At 36.1% G+C, this 23,910-nt stretch overlaps 1 protein-coding gene and 1 long non-coding RNA gene across 4 annotated transcripts in view; one reads left to right on the forward strand and one right to left on the reverse strand.

Moving 5' to 3' along the window:
* LOC128554720 (uncharacterized) overlaps positions 1-23,910 on the reverse strand; it is a 52,366-nt gene that overhangs the window by 22,579 nt on the left and 5,877 nt on the right. The window contains exon 1 of one of the 3 annotated variants that reach the window (XM_053536033.1): positions 20,377-20,400. The exons of the other annotated variants lie outside the window; for them this stretch is intronic. The gene's annotated coding sequence lies outside the window, so the exon portion shown is untranslated. Of the gene's footprint in view, positions 1-20,376; positions 20,401-23,910 lie in introns of those variants that run through there. 3 annotated transcript variants of the gene reach the window in all.
* On the forward strand, positions 2,244-5,258 carry LOC128554721 (uncharacterized). The gene is made up of 3 exons (XR_008369678.1): positions 2,244-2,463; positions 2,868-2,963; positions 5,107-5,258. It is a non-coding gene; the product is annotated as an uncharacterized LOC128554721 (long non-coding RNA).

Below are 23,910 nucleotides of genomic sequence, written 5' to 3' on the forward strand. Positions count from 1 at the left end.
GCGGAAAGTTTCGACTTAGTTATTTTTGGGGCAGTTTCTATGCTGGAAAATGTGCGGAAAACAGACATTTTTAAGCACTGTTTTTTCTCTCACAAAATAAAATTTTCAACATTTCCAAAAAGCCCTTAAACAAAGACTATAACGAGATAATTAATTTTATTATCTCCAAACATGGAGAGCAAAATGAGATAATTTACATATCCTTATCATTAATTAGATTCAAACTTGAGCTAGAGGTCATCAAGACAAACACTGACCAATCCTCATGATTTTCAAATTAAATTTTGGACTCTTAAGGATGTAACAAGATTTTTCTTTCATCTGGCCTACTGACCTAGTTTCTGACCCTACAAGTCCCAGTTTCAAACTTGGCCTACAGATCATCAAGACAAACTTTCTGACCAAGTTTCATAAAGATTGGATCACAAATGTGGTCTGTAGAGTGTCAATAAGACAAATGTTTATGCATGACGGACGACAGTCAATGACTGGTCACAATAGCTTACCTTGAGCACTTTGTGTTCTGGTGAGCTCAAAATGGTTATATTCACATATCAATTGGTATCTCAAACAATTGCATGCTTTTGTAAATTAAAAATCCTTGTTCCTTAAATAATCCATTCTAACACAACCAGCAAATAACCTACGTTACTCATGAAGAGTAAAATCTATATCTGGTTAAAATTTCTACAATAAACCATTCGCGTGCAATGACGTCATCCCATCAAGATGCATAGCACAGTCATAGAAAGTAGTTGCATATTTTTAAAACATTGTCGTGTTAGAATCAAAATAATAAGTTCCGAAGTGCCTGTTTCATCATAGAATAACCAGAGTTTTTCGTTCTTATGCGAAACAATATATCACTCAGTTCTACGGCCTTCATAATATATTATTTTTTAGCTGACTATTTGAAGAATTATTAGTATACTAAAATGCCACTCTATTTCTTTTTAACTGAATTTATAAACTTAAATTGCATAGAAAACAGTTGTCTATGAAACATTAAGCTTGCATGAACTTTAACCGTGAATGTTACGAATAAATTATTACTTGAACACGAACTGTCAAAATGGGAACGAGTGGGACCGAGGACGAATGAACTGTAAGACAACATTTTACGCGTTGTTTTAGGACTTTTGTCCAATTCACATTAGAAAAACAATGAAGAACAGTAAAACTATAACATTTCAATGAAACGACATACATTTAACTGCCTGTTCGGCTGTATTTATTTCAAATAAACAATTTTCTTGAGAAAATTAATCCTCGATCACATAGTAGCCGCCATGTTTGTTTACCAAGGTCTCTCAGCCAATCAGGAGATCGACGAATATTGTATTTTTGTAATGACATATTTGATTGGCTATAAGACCAAGGGCAAATTGTTTGAAGTATTTCTATTGGTTGTCAAAGCGGTCGGGTTTATTTGGCGGCATTTTTAAAGATTGAGAGAAGGAAGATGTTTGTGACTGTTTTGCGACAGTTTTAGTCTGTATATATCACGTTGACCAAAAGATAATCGTAGAGAAATTGGAGCCGAGAAATCTTTTGCCTTTTGTCCAGAAGTAAAACATGCCTGATGTCGGAAAAGAAGTCAAGAGAAAATGTTTAGTGTGGAAAAACTAACGACCAGGAACAACTCAGGGTACGTAGATTCTAGTCGTAACTAAATTTTATAAAAAAAATCTTGTTATCTATTATTTTCGGGGAAGACTGTCATGGCTTCTGCTGTGGTGGTATATGATGTTAATGTTGTCACGCTGACACGGCGGATCCGGGTAGTTTCCATTTTAGCGGATCCAAAGACCCCGCCCCCCACCCCCGCGAGAAAATGAATTGGATCTTTACATGGATGATGGAGTCTTTAGGTGTGACTAGACAAACTTACTGTCGCTGAGTGGCTGCTTTTAATTTTCTGACATTTGCAGCGTCAGTTGTTTATCACCATCGCAGTATCTAACATTACCCTTCTAAAATAAATAGTCAAAGTCGATGGGGACCCGCTAAAATGGAAACTATCCATTGCGTTTTTTTTTTTTTTAGTAGACTAAAAAGACGTCTACATTATTTTTAATTAAATTAACTCGGGCATTATATGGATTGCATATGAAATATATTTAACGGTGATTTGTCCTGTAGTCATTGTTATGGTAGATTAACAGATTATTGTTTCATGGATGTATATAACACTTGTTAATTAAAAGTATCATCAAAGTTTTGTCTGACACATCGTTTTTAAAAGGTTTGCAAAGTTTCAGTATAAATAATAAATCAAATCATTATTGCAGATCCCGATCGAATGCACAGAAGTGTCGCACATATATGAGCCAAGATTTGGCTAATTAAATGATGCATCAGAATTGGCAGCAACAGAGCTTAGAAGACATCTGTCAGAAGCTTACGGCTCTCCACACAGACTACATGACTGTTGCAGCAATAAAAGTTGAAAACAAGAACTTGGTGAGTGCATGTGTATTTTTTTTAGCTCATCTGTGAAAGAGCAAAGTGTTCATGATGAGCTATCAGGATACAAGAATGACTACTTTGTCTGGAGCATTTCTTTTTTGTGCTTGAAGAGAATTGTTCGCCATCATGAAATGAAGTGTCATACACAAGAACCAGGTCCTACGTCTAAATTCAAGGTTACACTTAGATGCCATAGGTGACACTCAGATACAACTACTGACAACTACTTTGTCGAGAGTTGTAACTTCATGCATTGAGGCATTTTGATGTTATTTGGCACAATTGTTCGTAACTGAGTGTCTAGTGCGCAATTTGCAACTAAACATTGGTGAGAGATACAAGGCTATCATAGCCCTCTTGTATGTTAAACCTGACAATCTGGTTTGTTTTGCTTTCAGAGTTCAGCTGCCCAACTTCAAATTTAGATGAGCCAGCTTTGCCAGCTGTAGTTCAGGACTTTATCATCTAGTATAACATAAGGCGGATTCACAAAAGTAAGTCAGTCTTTGATCATCAGTTGTCAGATGATTTATACAAAAATTTCACTTTATAACACTTAAAGTACTATTATGGGGAAAAAACATGGTTCTAAAAAGACAAAGTAAATCAAACTTGCCTGGCTCAAACTCACGCAAATTCCCTGCACAATCTATACTATTGTTTGAGACTCGAATTACTGACCACTCTAACAAATTTTCCAAGTTTGTTGAATTGAGACAATGAACTTCGATAAAATATTTCAAATTGGAGTTGTCTTTAGCTCACCTGTCACATAGTGACAAGGTGAGCTTTTGTGATTGCCCTTCGTCCGTCCGTCCACAATATTTTTGTGAACACAGTAGAGACCACAATTTGCAAGCAATGTTGATCAAACTTGTATAAGCAGCTTCATTTATGATTTGAATTTAATCAGACTTGCACAAAACATGTGTCACCATAAGATCTCAGTTCCTTTCTTGAACCGGCCAGATCCCATAAAAGGCTCTAGAGTTATGGCCCCTGAAAGGGTCGAAATTAGCTATTGTCTGCACAATAGCAGCATCATTTATGATTTGATTTTTACCAAACTTGCACACAACTTGTATCACTCCAAGATCTTGGTTCCTTTCTTGAACTGGCTGGATTCTATTATGGGTTGCAGAGTTATGGTCCCTGAAATGGCCAGAATTAGCTATTTTTGACCTTGTCTGCATAATAGCAGCTTCATTTATGATTCTGAAATGGCCAGAATTAGCTATTTTTGACCTTGTCTGCATAATAGCAGCTTCATTTATGATTTGAATTTAATCAAATTTGCACACAACGTGTGTCACCATAAGATCTTGATTCCTGTCTTGAACCGGCCAGATCCCATAATGGGTTCCAGAGTTATGGCCCCTGAAAGGCCAGAATTAGCTATTTTGACCTTGTCTGCATAATAGCAGCTTCATTTATGATTTGAATTTAACCAAACTTGCAAGAAACCTGTGTCACCATTAGATCTTGGTTCCTTTTTAGAACCGGCCAGATCCCATAATGGGTTCCAGAGTTATGTCCCCTGGAAGGGCCAAAATTAGCTATTTAGACATTGTCTGCAAAATAGCAGCTTCTTTTATGATTTGATTTTAACCAAACTTGCACAAAACTTGTGTCACCATAAGATCTTGGTTCCTTTCTTGAACCGGCTAGATCCCGTAATAGGTTCCAGAATTATGGCCCCTGATAGGGCCAGAATTAGCTATTTTGACCTTGTCTGCATAATAGCAGCTTCATTTATGATTTGAATTTAATCAGACTTGCACAAAACTTGTGTCACCAAAAGATCTTGGTTCCATTCTTGAACCGGCCAGATCCCATAATGGGTTCTAGAGTTATGGCTCCTGAAGGGGCCAAAATCGACAATTTTGACCTTGTCTGCACAATAGCAGCTTCATTTATGATTTGATTTTAACCAAACTTGCACACAATTTGTATCACCATAAGATCTTGATTCTTTTTTATACGCCCAATGTTTTATGTTATCGCCTTGGTGTCCGTCTGTCTGTGTGTTGGTTAGCAATTTCCCTTCTGCTCTGTAACTCTTGAGCCCCTTGATGGATTTCAGAGAAACCTGACACAAATGTTCACTCATTGAAAGGATGTGCAGAACGAATGTTTCAGATTGCTAAGTTCAATGTCAAGGTCACACTTAGGGGTCAAAGGTCATATGACTTTGTTTTATGTGAATATTGCTCTGCATTTGCGTTGCATTGCAGTGCTCTTGTTTTTATTTGGCAGATCTTACTTTTGTTCGCTTACATTTTTTTTAGTACTTCCCTTTTATGTTACTATAAATAGCTTATTTAGTAACTTTTTTATCATTGGCCGTAGGGAAAAACTGAGACCACTTTTCTGTGGTACAACATATATGGTGGATCTATTAATCAGTTCTAATAAAATCTATAAGACACTTGAAAATAAAATGAGGCCAAGCACTTACAACAGAAATTTTAGGTTTACTCCCCTTTTATGTTACTATAAATAGATCTATTAATTTTTCTCCCGTCCTCTGATGTAACCCTTCAGATGTACATTGTCCTGCTTGGCGGATCTCTTGTTTAATTCTCTCAATTTTAAGTCTCATTTCCTTTTAAATAATCCATTGTGATTTAATTTCAGAAATCATCAAAGAGAAATTTGGTACTGGAGAATCATTTGTTCAGTTTCGTCTCAGGGACTTGTTGAACATGTTGAAACCTTCAAGGATGGGGCCAAGTGAAAACTAAGTAAAAATTGACATTTGGAAATCAATTGAATTGTGAATTGTGATTAACAAGACAGTGCAAAATAAAATTTATTGTTTTACAGTTGCAGAGTTCTGTCGACTTTTATCATCGAGTTCATTCATTCATATAAGGCCCAGAATATGCATTGTTATTTGAAAATGGAAGTATGATTTGATGGGGAAAATTTCAACAAAAGTAAGGTAATTATTGTGTTCTTCAAAAAAAACAAAACTCAAGGCTTCTGAAAATTAACACACTTATTATGTACCCGAGTTTCTTATTAACAAATTTCCGCACAAATGTCCGCAGGTTTCCAAAAACATTGTCCGCAGGTTTCCGCACATTTTTTTTATGTCCACAGGTTTCCGCAAACTATATTTCTACTAAATTTTTCCGCATGTTTATATCTGCGGATTTACGCAGTTATTTTCTTAGGGAAGAAACATTTTTCCGCAGTCTCTACTTTATCATTTTCCGCTAAAACTACGGAAAAGGGAGTCCGAATACTCCGCAAAAAAGCCGCAGTGATTATTTCCATAGTTTTTCACAGAAAAACGTGGCATTTTTTCAGCCGGGTGAATTGCTCAGGTGAGTTATTGTGATCGCTCAATGTCTGTCTGTCTGTTGTCTGTCAACATTTAGCTTGTTAGTCAGGTTTGTCTGGTACATGCTCAATAACAGCTTCAAGGGGCTTAAAATTACTTCGATAGTGCTTTAAAGGTACTTCAGATGGGACTTTATCCATGCTTCTTGATATACTTAAAAGATACTTCTTTACATGGAGCACATTTGAGGCACATAATGCTACTTATTTAAGATGGAACTTCAAATGTACTTTAGTGGGTGAGACTTCAGTTGTGCTTCCCTGAACGAAGCGTATTTGAGGCATAATTTCCATATTTTTTACAGCTGGGACTTCAGTTGTGCTTCATTAGAAGCTTCAAAGATACTTCCCTGACGAAGCACATTTGATGCATAATTAGCATATTTTAGACGGGCCTTCAAGTGTACTTCTTCCTATTGATTGCTAATACATAGTTATTGCCGTCAAACTGAAGTACATTTAAAGCACCAACTTCAGTTTTAATGCTAACTTGGTACTCCAGAGGGGAGCTTTATTTATACTTCTTATATACATCAAATGTACTGATTTTGCGGGTGGGAAGGCACAAATCAGATGAGTCCAATAGCTCTACCTATATTCTTCAAATAGTTGAGCTAAAAATGGTTACAGACAGTTACTTAAACTTAAACTTTTCAGATAATCTTAAAGGTGGTCAATCCCCCACAGCTGAGCAACATTTTATGATATTTCTGTATTTTCTGTTAGAAATTTATTAAAGAACAGAAAGATCCATTTCGCTGAGTTAGATCCCATTTAGAAATGTATGTTTTACTATTTTTATGGAATTTGTAATTACTCCCCTTTAATACAAAAGTATTAAAAACAAGAGGGTCATTGACCCTAAAGCGCTCACCTGTGTACAAGGCTTCAAGTGTGTTTGTATAATTACAGAGATAGGTTTCTTCTACGTTAATAAGCCTATATTATATACATGTCACACACACTTTTGAACCTAGGGCAATAATTTGAACAATTATGGAACACTTTACAAATCTGATATCACATGCCAAATATCAAGGCTCTAGCTATTATTGATTCAGAGAAGAAAAATTACCACACCCCCTGGCAGCCATGTTTTTTGACGAATCAGAAAAATTTGAACAATCTTGGTAGAGGGTCACACAAGAACCATTTGTGCAAAATTGTTTTAAAATCGGGCTAGCAGTTTCACAAAACAAGAGGACCATGATGGTCCTGAATCGCTCACCTGTCCCCACATGACCCAGTTTTGAACTGAGTATGACATCATTTTTTCTATTATTTGACATAGTGACCTAGTTTTTGAGCTCAAGTGACCCAGTTTTGAACTTGACCTAGATATCATCAAGATAAAAATTCTGACCAATTTTCATGAAGATCCATTGAAAAATATGGCCTCTAGAGAGGTCACAAGGTTTTTCTATTTTTAGACCTACTGACCTAGTTTTGGACCGCACGTGACCCAGTTTCGAACTTGACCTAGATATCATCAAGATGAACATTCTGACCAACTTTCATAAAGATCCCATGAAAAATGTGACCTCTAGAGTGGTCACAAGCAAAAGTTTATGGACGCATGGACAGAAGGATGCACGCTGCGTGATCACAAAAGCTCACCTTGTCACTTTGTGACATGTGAGCTAAAAAAAGATTTTTAAAGTTTCCACTATATACATATAGGGAAAAATGACCACGCCCCTCTGGCGGCCATGTTTTTTGACGAATCAAAATAATTTGAACAATCTTGGTAGAGGGTCACACAAGGACCATTTGTGTAAAATTATTTTAAAATCGGGCCAGCAGTTTCACACAAGAAGATTTTAAAGTTTCAACTATATACATATAGGGAAAAGTGACCATGCCCTCTTGCGGCCATGTTTTTTGACAAATCAAAATAATTTGAACAATCTTGGTAGAGGGTCACACAAGGACCATTTGTGTAAAATTATTCTAAAATTGGACAAGCAGTTTCATACAAGAAGATTTTTAAAGTTTCCTCTATATACATATAGGGAAAAATGACCACGCCCTCTGGCGGCCATGTTTTTGAACGAATCAAAATAATTTGAACAATCTTGGTAGAGGGTCACACAAGGACCATTTGTGTAAAATTATTTTAAAATCGGACCATTGGTTTAGGAGATGTCGTTTAAAGTTTTTTCTATTTTTAGCTCTGGCAGCCCCTATGTGCAACCAAGTGGAACCGTTTGAACAAGTTTGGTAGAGGACCACCCAAGGAACATCAAGGCCAAGTTTCATCAAGATCCATTCAGTGGTTTTGGAGGAGATATCGTTTAAACACAAATGTTGACGATGGACGACGGACACAGCGTGATCACAATACCTCTCCATGAGAACTTCGTGCTCAGGTGAGCTAAAAAGTGGACTATCACTTTAGATTTCAAACTAATTTCTAATTTTACATTTGCATTTGACAGATACTGGAATATTTTAACAATCTGAAAATAAAGGCAAGTTTTAAAAACAGCTAGTGTATAGCTTTGGAATTCACATATTTCCAGTCTATCCTGGTTGTGCAACCAAGTTAGAGAAAGGGAGGTAAAAATACTTTTACAAACTTGCATTTCTAATGAATTTTAGCTAAACATAATTATATTTGTCAGTGTAAATATTTGATAAATATAATTCAAAATTTCTTACATTCATATGATTTCTTTGGCTAAGTAAGCTTACTATATTTATACATATGCTAAAATATTTCTATCCAATGGTTGGGCAACCGGGACAGGAAAACCAAATTTTTAAAACTTTTGACCACATCCCTTATTTGATCAAAATCTGATTAACCATCTTTAAAAGATAAATGTACAAAATATTACCATGTACTAATGTAATTAAACCAACTGCATTCAGTTTGTTTACAAAAATATCACTTTTGTGGTGAATATTACTTTATATGGACCTCCGTGGGACCAGCTGCTGACCAGTAAGATAAGAGAAAAGTCATGAAATAATGAGTTATATTCACCAAGCTACAGAAAAAATTATTGTTTTATCAATTATTGTTATTTCCTTTGATGTGCTGGATACAAGAAACAACAAGTGAATTAAGTATTACCACCAGCAATACAAGGCCAACTAATTTTCTCTACTGCAGTATAACACAATGATCAGATAATTCTGTCAATGATTTATAAACAACATTGTACTATAATATATATACAATATATTATATTAAAATTTGCAAATCTTAAAATTTACAGTTATTGATTGCTTATAACATCTATAAACATACAATGTATTTAATTTCCATTTTGATAACATTTCAGTTTGAAATTGTTGGAAGATATGAGAAACAAGAGCTGTCAGATGACAGCGCGCTCGACTATTCGAAGAATTGATTGAAGAATGGGGTCTTTCCATAGATTTTCAGAAAAAAGAAAAAAATGGATTAAACAAAAAATGTTCCTGTATATGTGGATTTCAATTAGTCTTGCACTAAATGGCAATGTGTGACCATGATGGCAAATATGTTAAGTTATATGCTAGGCAAAATATGGACTTGTATGAAAAATTTAACTAATTTCCAAGTCCAAAAAGGGTCATAATTCAGTCAAAATAGTTCACAGAGTTATGTACACTTGCCTATAGATGGAAATCATGTTGATATACTAGTGTTAAAAGTTTCAAAGCCACAGTGCAAATAGATTTGACAAAAATTTCAAAGTCCAAAAAGGGACATAATTCAGCCAAAATAGTTGTCAGAGTTATGTACTCTTGCCTACAGATGGAAATCATAATGATAAACAAGTGTTTAAAGTTTAAAAGCCATATGTCAAATAGTCTTGACAAAACATGGACATATACGAAAACAGAACCAATTTCCAAGTTCAAAAAGGGCCATAATTCAGCCAAAAAAGATGACAGAGTTATGTACTCTTGCCTATTGATAGAGGCTATAATACTGAACAAGATATAAAAGTTTCAAAGCCATATGTCAAACACTTTACACAAAATATAAACTGGTACGAAAAACTTAACCAAGATTTCTAAGTCAAAAGGGGCCATAATTCAGCCAAAATGCTTGATGGAGTTATCTACTCCCGCCTACAACTGGACATGGTGATGGTAAACAAGTGTTGAAAGTTTCAAAGCTTTATCTCAAAAGACTTTGTCAAAATGTAGACTGGTACGAAAAACTTAACCAAGATTTCTAAGTCAAAAAGGGGCAATAATTCAACCAAAATGCTTGATGGAGTTATGTACTCCCGCCTACAACTGGACATGGTGATGGTAAACAAGTGTTGAAAGTTTCAAAGCTTTATCTCAAAAGACTTTGTCAAAATGTAGACTGGTACGAAAAACTTAACCAAGATTTCTAAGTCAAAAAGGGGCAATAATTCAACCAAAATGCTTGATGGAGTTATGTACTCTTGCCTACAACTGTACATGGTGATGGTAAACAAGTGTTGAAAGTTTCAAAGCTTTATCTCAAAAGACTTTGTCAAAATGTAGACTGGTACGAAAAACTTAACCAAGATTTCTTAGTCAAAAGGGGCCATAATTCAGTCAAAATGCTTGACAGAGTTATGTACTCTTGCCTATAACTGGACATGGTGATGGTTAACAAGTGTTGAAAGTTTCAAAGCTTTATCTCAAAAGACTTTGTCAAAATGTGGACTGGTACGAAAAACTTACCAGGGTGTGACGCCGACGCCGACGCCGTGGTGAGTAGGATAGCTCTACTTATTCTTCGAATAGTCCAGCTAAAAATGTAAGACCTCATATAAACAAGAAGAAATTCTGAAGAAAATACACCAACAATTTTTCATTGGGTCCATAATGACACATGAGCGTATATCAAAATACTTTACAGATCTGACAGGAAAAGATCAATGTTGACTTTTGACCTTCAAAGGTGACCTTGACCTTAGAGCAAGGGGTCTGGGTATTGCACATATCATACTGTCTCATTATAGAGATCATTATGTCAAGTTATTTCAAAATCCCTTAATGGATAACAGACTTATAGACTGACAGGAAAAAAATCAAAGGCCTGAAGGGCCTGAGAGTCGGCTAATGATTGATGTACTGGTAGTATAGTTTACCAGTTTCATTTTTGTTGTTGTTTTTTTTTCCCAACAGAACAGAGATTTTGTTACAATAGATGAAAAGGACATTCAATCGATGCCTAGTAAAACTTTGATTGAGATTACACACGTATTTAAACCCAATATATTTCTCTAAAATTGAAGAGTGGTTCGCAAAAATAAAAATGTTGAAAGTACAAACTACAATTTGACAGCTGACACTAAGATACTGCCCATGACTACATATATTTTTCCAGTAAACATTTGCCTCCGGCATTACCAAAACAGGCAATTATCGGCTGGTATATATTCGCACATGATAAAATTTGAATATGACAATTTATATATTGAAATTTTATAGAGCGGACTGCCACATACAATTTGTAACGGATGGACGAAAGAACTGTTCAGATATTTTACAGATAACAGGCCTGGTGATAACTGTGTCATACTTTAGGTATTGTTCAATCATATTATAAGTGATGTGAATTTAAAGTATACTTACTTTTGCGTTTAAATATATGTAAATGTCGCTGAGTGTCAATATATAGTGTCATGAATGTTTACACTGACAGGAAAATTGCGCATTCGAAACTAAGGGAAGTTACTCGGACTAGCTACCAATTTCGGAAAAGAAAACCGATATTAATAAATGCAGTTCTTTTTTAGTTAAAACCATCATTTATTCTATTTCAGACCTGTTAACCCCTTCAAAACCATGTCAGTAGTCCCCAAGTCCATGCACTTTCAATTATCCATTTTGATTCATGTAGACAGACGGGCCCAGACTGGGCTGAAAAATATTTGAGCCATTTTTACGTGGTCGGTAGCAGGATGGGTGTGGGGAGGGGTGTTCCTTTGAATAGCAGTCAGATTTTGAAATGGGCATTGTGGCAGGTGGTAAAAGGGCAAATGTATCAAATTGTAAAGTGGCAATATGGGGGAGGGTGTGGGAGGATACCCCCTCCTACAAGTAGGGTTTGGGGTATCACCACAAGAAAAAATTGAAAATGTACACCCTTGATACAGCCTTTGGTGCGATTTCTAACTGAAAATTTTATGTTTCAATTTCTAAATATTACCTACTAGATTCTTTTTAGTATTACAGTATCCAAAGTATAAATGACTGTCACTTCATATTTTTACTTTCAGGTCATGCCTCAGGACTAGAATATAAGTCTGATATAGATTCTATGTATGTGTTATAAAAATAAATTCTAGAATCATTTCTGTTACAATAATATCTATCATGTCAGTTACTTGAATGTTAAAATTTCATAACACAGCTCGATATTTACCAAAAATATTATATCCGGATACGTACACTTTTCTTAATACCGCCAAAATCTCCAGTTTCAACAATATGTTTTATAAATTGTGATGATACGAAGACAGTTTAGCAGCAATTGGCAGTACCTGACATTGAAGTTTACGGTGAAATTACCTCTTATTTAAATCATTTCATAAAAAAGTTGTTTCCTTTTGTCAAAGCAGTCTTACATAGACGATCTATTTTTGATTTTGAAAACTACAAGAAAATACAATTTAATGTTTCGCCGATTGTTTATTTCTCGAAAAATAAGGAATAAAATCATTTTCAAAATCAGTAGTAATTAAACAAACCAGTAAGAGCTTCTTCTCCCGATAATTTATCCGCTTACTGTCTGCAAAATTCAACCATGTGTCATCATGAATGGGTGATGGTTTCAATTTTTTGCGGCCTGAATCGTAAGCAAATTATCCGTACCAGTCAAAATTCCAGAAAGGTTACGATCGATTTAGAACGAAGTTATAGACGTTTGTATTTTCGCCACTGGCAATTTTGCATCATTTTTATCTGGCCGATCTTCGTAGTATTTTTTCAGTAAATCGAAGTCCAAATTTTCAAACGCAAAGTCGTAGAAGCGTTGTTATAAACAGGTCACATGTGTTTGCTGACAAGTGCTCAGAATGTAGTTAGGATTCATCCGCGAAGTCTCGCGGAAGAATTAACGTACTGCACATATCTTATTGGGGTCATTTAAAATGAAGCTGTCATAATTTAAATCTTCGATGTGGTAAACTCTTTGATAAGACATTCCAATGCTTTCAGAGGTACCCGACTCAATAAAATACTAGCACTATGTTCTGGAACTATATTTTGTCTTTCGCTGGATGTTACGCAAGCTTGTTAAGCCTGCGCAATTCATGAAATGCACAGCGCAATAAATTTGTTATTTGCGCAATGATTCTAAAGGCTAGTTTTTGAAACGGACAGGGTAACAAATGGATAATTTGGCTAATAAGTTAATATGCAGTTTTTATTTGAATTTGTGAACATCATATCTGCTATTTTGTGACAAAAGGGCATAAAATTAGTCACCATAATCATATGCGCAAATGTATTACCAAATCCCGCAGAATCGTTATGCGTGTTTATGCTTAATGAGTTACCGCGGAAGAAAATACGTGGCTTTATTCGAATATTGCACAATTACACTTCATAAATTTGACAGATTACATCGTATATTGGTCATAGCAAATGGGATTGACATAACTGAACTTCATCCGATCAATGAACTCTTTGAAATTAAAGACAATCTAATGGAACTACATCAATTCGCTGTGTTGTGAGGCCATTTAATGTGAATGAGAAATCGGGCGATAGCAAGGACTCGTCAAACGCTTTCAGCGTTTAGCCGACTCAAACATACAGACCTTTAACCTCCAACTGTGACCTTCATCTTTGAGTTAGGGATTAGACTTAATGTAAGACATGTTGTCTCAATATGGGGTACATTTGTGCCAAGAAAAACTGAAATCCCTTAATGGATGACAGAGTTATGGACTGAACAGGACAAAAAACCTATTCGTAATGACTTTTGACCTATACATATGACCATTACCTTTCTGATAGTGTCTGGGTATTGTGCTTGACATTGTAATCTTATTATGGGAGAACATTTTGTGCCAAGTAAAATCAAAGCCCCTTTATTGACCTTGAACTTGACCTAGATATCATCAAGGTGAACATTCTGACCAATTTTCATGAAGATCTCATGAAATATATATGGCCTCTAGAGAGGTCACAAGGTTTTTCTATTTTTAGACCTGCTGACCTAGTTTTTAAAGGCACGTGACCCAGTTTCGAAATAGATCTAGAAATCATCAAGATGAACATTCTGACCAAATTTCATGAAGATCCATTGAAAAGTATGACCTCTAGAGAGGTCACAATGTTTTTCCATTTTTAGACCTACTGACCTATTTTTTTGAACGCACATGACCCAGTTTCGAACTTGACCTAGATATCATCAAGGTGAAAATTCTGACCAATTTTCATGAAGATCCATTGAAAGATATGGCCTCTAGGGAGGCCACAAGGATTTTCTATTTTTAGACCTACTGACCTAGTTTTTGACCGCACATGACCCAGTTTCAAACTTGACCTAGATATCATCAAGGTGAACATTCTGACCAATTTTCATAAAGATCCAATGAAAAATGTGACCTCTAGAGTGGTCACAAGCAAAAGTTTTCACACAGACGCACGCACGGACGCACAGACGCACAGACGATGGACGCCACTTGATCACAAAAGCTTACCTTGTCACTTTGTGACAGGTAAGCTAAAAATAACCTAAGTATAACACCTTGGTGACCTTGACCTTGGGTATAATGGGCCAGCCTGCATACTTTGTTCGCATGTTGAACAATGTTAATGTTAAGTTACAGTAAGATATAAACAATAGTAACAAAGAAAAAGAAAGGCTGCCGAAAAATTTTAACCCAAAAAGCTCACACTGGCAACAGGGCGAGTAGAATAGCACCCCTATTCACTGCATAGTGGAGCTAAAAGTTATTGGACATTCGACCTCCAAGTGTGACCTTGACCTTTGCGCTAGGGGTCTGGGTGTTGTGCATGACATGTCGTCTTATTATTGGGTACATTTGTGTTGTGTAATATCAAAATCCCATTACGGATCCTGATTCGAGTTACAGACCAGACCAGAGTTTTGTACTTCAAGTCTGACCTTGACCTTTGAGATAGGGGCCTGGGTTTTGTGCAAAACACGTTGTCTCATTTAGGGGAATATTTGTGCCAACTAATATTTAAAATCCTGTTTTGCAAGACAAAGTTATGGACCAGACATGAAAAAAACCTATTGACCTTTGATCTCCAAGTGTGACCTTGACCTTTGTGCCAGGGGCCTAGAAGATGTACATGACACACTGTCTGATTATGGGGAACATTTAAGTCATGTAATATTGTAATCCATTGACAGATGACAGAGTTCTGGACTGGACACTAAACTGACGGTGTTCATGCCATGTTAGCACTTGTTACCTTGACCTTTGAGCTAGGGGCCTGAAAGTTGTGCATGACTTTTTGTCTTATTATGAGGTGCATTTGTGCCAAGTTATATTAAATTTGAGTTACAGACCTGACAGGAAAAAAGCACTGTTGACCTCTAAGTGTGACCTTGACCTTTGAGCTAGGGGTCCGGGTTTTGAGTATGACATGTCGTCTCATCATGGGGAATATTTGTGCCATGTAAAAGTAAAATCCCTTGATGGGAAATGACAGAGTTATGGACCAGATGGACATGACAGATGTACCTTCTAACATTTCAGGTTTATGGGGTATTTTTTTGTTATTTTCTTTTGTTAGCTTATGAGCTACTTTCTCTCTGTACCTAACCCTGAATGTTTGCTCGGACAGACAAGCGGACAGATGGACAGAAAACCAAAATACTTGTTCCCAAAACTGGTTTTCAACTAGTAGGTGACTAAAACTAGATATGTGTCCACAGGACACAGGTGGCCCCACTTCCTGTTACTGTACAATGGTTTCATGACTACAGGTGAAATAGTTTTTAAGATTCAGTTGAAGCTCGAAATCTCAATCTCAAATTCTGGCTGTCTCAAAGATATTTTCAAATCCTGTTCCAGAAGCATATGCACAAAATATCATTTAAAGCTGAATTTTGGTTCTCTCAAAGTACAATGCTGGATCCTTTGGAATTCAAGATACTGAGTTTCAACTGTATATGCAACATAAACTTTCAAGCACTTTATGTATATTTTTCATTAAGTCAAGGACCATAACTCTGGTCTAGCTGAGTGAAATCCCAAAGAAAACACCCAGCGCAAAACTTCATAGACTATATAACAACCCCTTATGTTTTATGATTCGAAGCCAAATACTTCTTAGACATAATTATGCAATAAAAACTTGAATGCCCTTTATGCATATATTTTTACTTGATAAAGGGCCATAAATCTGGTCTAACAAAAAAAAAAGCCCAAACAAAACACCAGGTGCACAATTTCACATGCTGAATAATATTCCGATTATGTTTCATGACCCTAGGTCAAACATGTTTTAAGATACATGTGACACAAACTTTTATGCACTTTCATGCATATCATTTACTAAGACATTCTGGGCCATAATCCTTGTCTGACTGTACCGAATCTCTATCAAAACCTCAGGTGCAAAACTTCACACATTGAATAATAATCATAAGATGTTTCATAATCCTAGGTCCAACACCTTTTTCAGATACAAACTTTTAGGCCCTTTCTATGCAAATTTTTGACCAAGTCAAGGGCCATGACTCTAGTCTGGCTAGATCCCAGTTAAAACATCAGGTGCTGAAAAACAATCCTGTGAGTTTTGATGACTGTGTGAAAAAAAAAACTTTTTGGTTTGTTAAATAATTGTTTTGTTGAGTTAAATGTCGCATTGACACAATTATTGGTAAAATTTAAATGTTGTGTTGTTTTGTTTTTTTTGGGGGGGAGGGGGGGCACAAAAATCATATAGAAATTACAGGTACAGTTCACAAACATCAACAACACTGCATTTCCAGATGAATTTTCAAATTTATGGTTTCACTACATATAAATAGAAAACGATAACGAAAACGTTATCGGAAAAGTCGCGTATGTCTTTATTGGTAAATAAGGATTTCCTTTATAGTCAATACAATTCAATAGTAGTACAACTACTTTGTCACAGGTAATGGTTTCACTACCCGATTCCCCTTTTCTCAATAATAACATAAACATGTTATCATTAAAATAACGTGCGCCAGTAGTACAGAATACTGCTCAAACAAACCATGCCACAATACATAATATCAACCTGCCTTTAACATTCAGCTGTCAGAAGGAAACAAAAGTTTGGATAAAATCAGAACATTTCAGAAATTTTACTGGGGCAGTGCCTTAAACCTACGTAACAATTTTCTCTCCTTTTCTTAAACTGCGTATCAAAAACTTCATCCAGTGGTAATGTGTCCGAATTTAATTCACTTCAAAGCATAAAAATAAAAGGTAAACAAGAGGACCATGATGGTCCTGAATCGCTCACCTCTTCCCACATGACCCAGTTTTGAGTAGACGTCGTTTTTTCTATTATTTGATATAGTGACCTAGTTCTTGAGCTCATGTGACCCAGTTTTGAACTTGACCTAGATATTATCAAGATAAAAATTCTGACCAATTTTCATGAAGATCCATTGAAAAATATGGTCTTTAGAGAGGTCACAAGGTTTTTCTATTATTTGACCTATTGACCTAGTTTTTGAAGGTACGTGACCCTGTTTTGAACTTTACCTAGATATCATCAAGGTGAACATTCAGATCAATTTTCATGAAGATCCATTGAAAAATATGGCCTCTAGAGAGGTCAAAAGATTTTAATAATTTTAGACCTACTGACCTAGTTTTTGACCGCAGTTGACCCAGTTTCAAACTTGACCTAGATATCATCAAGATGAACATTCAGACCAACTTTCATACAGATCCCATGAAAAGTATGGCCTCTAGAGAGGTTCACAAGGTTTTTTTTATTATTTGACCTGCTGACCTACTTTTTTAGGGAATGTGACCCAGTTTCAAACTTGACCTAGATATCATCAAGGTGAACATTCTGACCAATTTTCATGAAGATCCATTCAAGGGTATGGCCTCTAGAGAGGTCACAAGGTTTTTCTATTTCAAGACCTACTGACCTAGTTTTTGATCGCAGTTGACCCAGTTTCAAACTTGACCTATATATCATCAAGATAAACATTCAGACCAACTTTCATACAGATCCCATGAAAAATATGGCCTCTAGAGAGGTCACGTTTTTTCATTATTTGACCTACTGACCTATTTTTTGACCGCACATGACCCTGTTTCAAACCTGACCTAGATATCATCAAGATGAACATTCAGACCAACTTTCATGAAGATCCATTGAAAAATATGGCCTTTAGAGAGGTCACAAGGTTTTTCTATTATTTGACCTACTGACCTAGTTTTTCATGGCACGTGACCCACTTTCGAACTTGACCTAGATATCATCAAGATGAACATTCAGACCAACTTTCATACAGATCCCATGAAAAATATAGCCTCTAGAGAGGTCACAAGGTTCTATTATTTGACCTACTGACCTAGTTTTTGACGGCACGTGACCCACTTTCGAACTTGACCTAGATATCATCAAGGTGAACATTCTGACCAATTTTCATGAAGATTTCATGAAATATATGGCCTCTAGAGAGGTCACAAGGTTTTTCTATTTTTAGACCTACTGACCTAGTTTTTGACCGCACATGACCCAGTTTCAAATTTGACCTAGATATCATCAAGATGAACATTCAGACCAACTTTCATACAGATCCCATGAAAAATATGGCCTTTAGAGAGGTCACAAGGTTTTTCTATTATTTGACCTAATGACCTAGTTTTCGAAGGCACGTGACCCAGTTTCGAACTTGACCTAGATATCATCAAGGTGAACGTTCTGACCAATTTTCATGAAGATCTTGTGAAATATATGGCCTCTAGAGAGGTCAAAGGTTTTTCTATTTTTAGATCTACTGACCTAGTTTTTGACCGCACGTGACCCAGTTTCGAACTTGACCTAGATATCATCAAGGTGAACATTCTGACCAATTTTCATGAAGATCTTGTGAAATATATGGCCTCTAGAGAGGTCACAAGGTTTTTCTATTTTTAGACCTACTGACCTAGTTTTTGAGGGCTTATGACCCAGTTTCAAACCTGACCTAGATATCATTAAGATGAACATTCTGACCAACTTTTATAAAGATCCCACAAAAATTGTGACCTCTAGAGTGGTCACAAGCAAAAGTTTATGGACGCACGCACGCATGCACGCACGGACGACGGACGCTGCGTGATCACAAAAGCTCACCTTGTCACTATGACAGATGAGCTAAAAATAAAAAGTAAAAGTTGTACATCAAGAAATTTAAGGAAGGGGTCATCTGCCAGTATTTATGACATTCGTAATATAACATTACATTCCAAATTACATTCTTAATTACATTGTGACATGACATGACATTCATAATGGGACATTACATTTTAAATTACATTGATATTGAAGGTACTACAATTTAGCTTGTAATAAAATGTCACAGAAATTGTAATACGTAATAGTTAGGATTAGTAACGGGGTAACTACATTGATCTGTACTTAGTCTGTTACAAGTTTACCCTTATCCTTTGACAGTCTATTGCATGTCAAGAGGTGTCCATAAAACAGTGCAACTGACTACAGGAAATTACCACAGTGATGATGACACTGATAATACTTAGTTGCAAGCTTACATACATTCTTACATATCGAAAGTTTTAAAAAGTACCATAATTTGCACAATCAACAGTTATTCAACTTGATTATTAAAGTAGGTTTGCATCAAACCATTTGAAGACTATGAAATTTTGTGCAAGCTTCAACCCATAATATATAAAGGTTACTGAATTACAGCTCGACAGATAACATGCACTTCAACTAAATTTTCAAAGTAAAAAATGGCCATAATTTACAATAAATTCAATCAAAAGTTATCTAACTTTGTAATTGTGAGTAGGTTTCATGGGTACACTTTCAATCAAATATATGATGTGACTGTAGGTAGTTGCACCCAAAATTTTAACCAAATTCTAAGTGTAATAAAAGGACCATAATTTATTATAAACTCAATCCAACACATGCAACAGATACAGACATTATGGCCTTGCAAGAAAACTTTAACCAATGACAGTGGCAACATCTGTGTGAATAGAACAAAAATGTGAGACAAAAACAATATCATTATTTGTGATCCTAGGATTTTTGTTCATACTATCAGGTGATAATATCAAAAGTTTTCAAAATTGCTGATGACATGCACATAAAAATACACCATTTTTTTTGTTTTGTTGTGTTTAACATCACACCAATGCAATTACAGGTCATATGGCAACTTTTCAGCTTTGATGGTGGAGAAAGACCCAGGTGCCCCTCCGTGCATTATTTCATCTCGAGCAGGAACCTGGGTAGAACCACCGGCCTTCTGTAAGCCATTTCTCACATGAAGAATTCAATGCCCCGAGTGAGGCTTGAACCCACATCAGTGAGGGGCAAGTGCTTTGAAGTTAGCGACTTTAACCACTCGACCACAGAGACCACCCCCTCCCACCCCTAAAACAAGAGGGTCATTGACCCTAAAGCACTCACCTGTGTATAAGGCTTCAAGTGTGTTTGTGTAACATACTGGTACAAGTACAAAGTTAGATTTCTTCATTGGTAGCCTAATAAAAGTATAATATATACATGTCACACACATTTTTGTACTTGTAAGTACATGTCACACACAGGTGCATGGACATGTTTTACCTTAGGGCAATAATTTGGACAATTATGGTACAGAGTCACACCCTTATATCACATACCAAAAATCAAAGCTCTAGAGAGAAAGATTTTTAAAGTCTGATAGCTGAAAACCTATTTCTAAACAAAAATACCCATATGTTCAATGAACCAGAACCATTTGAACAACTTTAAAAGAGGGCTACCCAGAGATCATTTGTGTAAAGTTTCATCAAAATCCATTTAGTGATTTTGGAGGAGATGTGTTGATGAAAAATGACCATGCCCTCTGGCGGCCATTTTTTTAACAAACCAAAAAAATTTGAACACTATTTGTAGAAGGTCACACAATGACCATTTGTGTGAAATTATTTTAAAGTTGGGTTAACAGTTTTATACAAGAAGATTTTCTAAGTTTCTACTATATATATATACAGGGAAAAGTGACCACGCCCCCTGGCAGCCATGTTTTTTGACGAATCGATATAATTTGAACAATCTTGGGAAAGGGTCACACAAGGACCATTTGTGTAAGATTATTTTAAAATCGGGCCAGCAGTTTCACACAAAAAGATTTTTAATGTTTCCACTATATACATATATAGGGAAAAGTAACCACGCCCTTTGACGCCTATGTTTTTTGACGAATCAAAATAATTTGAACATTCTTGATAGAGGGTCACACAAGGACCATTTGTGTAAAATCATTTTAAAATCGGGCCAGCAATTTCACACAAGAAGATTTTTAAAATTTCTATTATATACATATAGGGAAAAGTGACCAAGCCCCCTGGCAGCCATGTTTTTTGACGAATTGGTATAATTTCAATAATGTTGGTAAAGGATCACACAGGGATCATTTGAAAAAATATCAACTACTCCCGATAGAATCAATAAATTTCTTACGTCCTAAATACTGCAGAACACCAGTCTTTTACTAAAATTCTACCTAAAATTCATAAACCCAACAACCCAAGAAGAGCGACTGTCTCAGCATGTAATGGCCCCACGGAAAAACTCTCTCAGTTTGTCGACCACTATATCAAACCTCTAGCACAATCAGTAGAGTCATACATTAAAGACACCAATGACTTCATTTGGAAACTACAAAATCTAGGTCCGATCCCCAAACAGTCACTCCTAGTCACTATTGATATATCAGCCCTTTACACGTCCGTACCACACAAAGACGGCATAGCCGCCCTTAAAGAAGCTTTAGACAAACGTCAGAACCAAGAACCAAAAACTTGGATCATACTAAGACTCATGTTGTTTGTTCTGAAGAAAACATGCTTTAAATTCAATGACAAATTTTATGACCAGATCTCAGGTACTACGATGGGAACGAAATGTGCCCCCAGTTACGCAATCTTGTTCATGGGATATCTAGAATCTAGATTCCTACAAACACAAATAATAAAACCTCTAGTCTGGTGGAGATTTATAGATGACATATTCATAATCTGGCCACACAGTAGACAGGAATTGAATTCCTTCATGGCCCGTTTGAAGGCATTCAACGACGCAATAGGGTTTACACACGAGGTTGATTCCAACGTTGCGAACTTCCTAGACACACGGATCACAAAAGACAGCACTGGCCAACTACACACCTCCATATATACAAAACCGACAGACACCCACATGTACTTACACTATACTAGTTACCATCCGACACACCAGAAAAACAGTATTCCATAGAGCCAAGCGGTAAGAATATGTCGTATATGCAGTGATGACCAGGCTTATCAAAAATGCACAGACTACCTCTTCAAAAATTTAAAAGCCAGGGGATACCCAACCAATCTAGTACAAAAAGCAATCAAGAAGGCAGGAAATTTAGACAGGTACACTCTTCTATCGAAACAGCAAAATAAAAAAGACAACGGAAAAATAATACCATTAATTACAACATAATAATCCATTCACCCCAAGAGCACAACGCATTTTAGACTCACACCTAACAATCCTAACGTCAAATGTTACAACAGCCTTCATCAAAAACACAAGAATCTTAGCCGTGACACAAAGGGCCAGAAATGTTAGAGATGTGTTGGTTAGGTCTGACCTAACTAAACACAAACTACAACTGGGAAGTTACAATTGCGGTAAAAAATGTTTCGTCTGCAAATATATGGCAAATTAGACACATTTTACAAGCAAAACAACTAATGAAACATTCACTATATCAGGCCATTACACATGTTCCACAATGAGCGTAATTTATCTCATCACGTGTAAATCATGTAGAAAGCTGTACGTTGGACAAACGGGTAACGCTCTGAAAGACAGATTTTATGGACATCTTGCAGACGTCAGAACAGAAAACAACGTCAAACCAGTTTCCCGCCATTTTAATAGCGCTAATCACAACACCGGAGATATCGACGTCAGAATAATTCAACAGACAGAACGTCATATAAACAAAAGGTTGCGAAGAAGTATGGATCAGGAAATTATAAACCAGAGCGCCTCAGGGCTTAAATTTAGTACAATAGATAACATGATGAGCGACAAAATTTATATAGCAACCAAGCTTGAAAACTACTTACCACCTTACTCATACTTATGTGATATATTTTTATGCGGATACACAGCCACAACTTAACACCAAAAATACAGCCATAAGAAGAGTCACGATGAAAAAACGGTCAAATTCATGTGTTCCTGGTGTGATAAATTATATTCAAGAAAGGACAACCTGAAAACACACTCGCTAACAATACACGGATCTCCAGAAAAAAATTTCAAGAATATAACAATCAAGAAAGAACGAAAACCGGAGGTAACTTTCCCAGCAGTCACCAACATCAGCAAAAAAACTCTTATGAAAACACCGAGGTTCAGGATAATGTTAGGAAAAACGGGTCAACCGTACACTAAATTAACACCTAAAACACAGAAGGAGAAGAAGCTGCCTATCACTCTCTGCGACTTTGATATCCCGACACAAATATCATCACTACAACTAACACCAGTAGAACACCATCACCCATTATGAATTCACCAAAATCAAAAGATGTATCAGCAACATCAAGCACAGAAACAATTTGCCAAGACGAATTCGGGATGTTCCATGAGGACAACGAACTAATTATCTCCATTTCCAACATTTATGGTATTTTCTAATATCTGAAAACTCTAGTTTTTAACACTTATAAACAACTGAAACATTGCCAGGAAATTTTGGAACAGTGCCAAAAAACTATCCATTTTGTTTGACATGTTGTTCCTCAATTTTATTATTTCCCAGTTTCTATCATTAATTGTTGGTGTTTTCTGAATGCCAGCCCGCAAATATATCTTTTTTTTTTAAATTTCCATCACTAAACACATAATTGAGCCACACAATGAGAAAACCAACATAGTGCGTTGGCGACCAGCATGGATCCAGACCAACCT

The sequence above is a fragment of the Mercenaria mercenaria genome, unplaced genomic scaffold (genome assembly GCF_021730395.1).
Source record: "Mercenaria mercenaria strain notata unplaced genomic scaffold, MADL_Memer_1 contig_682, whole genome shotgun sequence".
In the NCBI taxonomy this organism is placed as follows: Eukaryota; Metazoa; Mollusca; class Bivalvia; order Venerida; family Veneridae; genus Mercenaria; species Mercenaria mercenaria.